We start from the raw sequence: 1,810 nt of genomic DNA, 5'->3' as shown, positions 1-1,810 counted from the left end.
TCATCGTAGGTCACTGCAGCCTAGACCTCCAGGGCTCAAGCGATCCTCCTGCCTCAGCCTTGCAGTAGCTGGGACTATAGGCATGCACCCCCACACTGGGCTAATTTTTGTATTTTTGGGAGAGATGGGGTTTCATCATGTTGCAGGGCTCAAGAAATTTGTCTGCCTCAGCCTCCCAAAGTGCTGGGATTGTAGGCGTGAGCCACTGCGCCTGGCCCAGAATTTCATTTCTTTTAAAGGCTGAATAATATTCTGCTGTACAGATATTCTACATTTTGTTTATCTATTAATCTGTTGATGAACATTTAGTTTCTTTCCACTTTTTTGGCTACTGTGGATAATGCTGGTATAAACATGGTTCTACAGATTCCTGTTCATGTTCCTGCTTTCAATTCTTTGTGGGGATATAGCCTGTAGTAGAATTGCTGGGTCGTGTGGTAATTCTGTGTTTAAGTTTTTGAGGAAACAAGTTTTGTTTTTTCTTTTTTCTTCTTTTAACACAAAGAGCACTTCCCCTGTGTTTTTATGTAATCTCCCAGGATAGCCACACGTGCCTGACAGCATCTCCTTTTTAACCCAAAAGCTAAATACATCACCCTTGGAAGGGGAGATATCTTCCTTGTATCAGCGAGTCACCGCCTCTCTTGCTAAAGCAGAAATAAAAATTATTAATTTAATTCCAGCTGGGCGCAGTGGCTCATGCCTGTAATCCCAACATTTAGGGAGGCCAAGGCAGGCGGATCATCTGAGGTCAGGGGTTCGAGACCAGCCTAGCCAACATGGTGAAATCCCGTCTCTACTAAAAATACAAAAAATAACTGGGCAGGGTGGTAGGCACCTGTAGTCCCAGCTACTCAGAAGGCTGAGGCAGGGGGATCACTTGAATCTGGGAGGTGGAGGTTGCAGTGAGCCGAGATCACACCACTGCACTCCAGCCTAGGGAATGAGTGACACTCTGTCTTAAAAAAATAAACATAAAAATAAAAATGTAATTCCAACAGTGTGTTTTGCTACAGAGGATAGAGAGGGGAAGCAGAATACAGTTATGCTGAATAGTTGGACATTTAGGACATGAGACAAAAAACAGAAGCAGAGAGACTGAGAGAAGGAAGAGAGGAGCTGAGTTATGGGGCTTTGGCGTGAAGACCACCAGCCCCAAGACTCCCTCGAGTGATCCACAATAGAGAGTTCCTCCCTAGTCCTGGACTCCAGGAGGCCTGACTCATTTACAACGTGTCTTCTTGTTTTCTACGAGATCTTGTCTTCCATATTTCTCCCTGAGCATCCGCATAAGAAGCCCTAAGTGTGTAATTGTTCAAACGAACACAACTAAAACACAGTCTCATTCCTTGGTCCCCACCAAACTGACAGCACCTTCATGTCAATGACATGGACTCACTTGGGCCCACTCTGTTGAGCCAGTGACATGGCACTCATCAGAGTAGTCGTCCCAATCCAGCTACAGAGCTCCAAGCCAAATGGAGAAGCCAATGGAATGGGTAGGAACCAGGATTGTCACAAGGCTGGAGAATGGAGATGGTGACATGGGATAAAGCAGGTACAGCAAGCAGGATGTGAGGGCCGGAGCCAAGGGGTCTGCAGGTCAGGAGGATGAGCTCAGGATCGCTGGCAGCCCCGGGAAGAAGGCGTAGGGAGGGCACCTTGGCCCTAGGTTGGCTCTGAGTTGCCTACCTTGGCTCCTTCCTGCAGGTGGGTAACCTGCAGGAAGAGGAGAGGGGATGGTGATAGCCGGGCCTGGTGGCAGGTGCCTGTAATCCCAGCTACTTGGGAGGCTGAGGCAGAGAATTGC

The sequence above is a fragment of the Mandrillus leucophaeus genome, unplaced genomic scaffold (assembly GCF_000951045.1).
Source record: "Mandrillus leucophaeus isolate KB7577 unplaced genomic scaffold, Mleu.le_1.0 Scaffold7, whole genome shotgun sequence".
In the NCBI taxonomy this organism is placed as follows: Eukaryota; Metazoa; Chordata; class Mammalia; order Primates; family Cercopithecidae; genus Mandrillus; species Mandrillus leucophaeus.
This window is presented reverse-complemented; position numbering follows the sequence as displayed.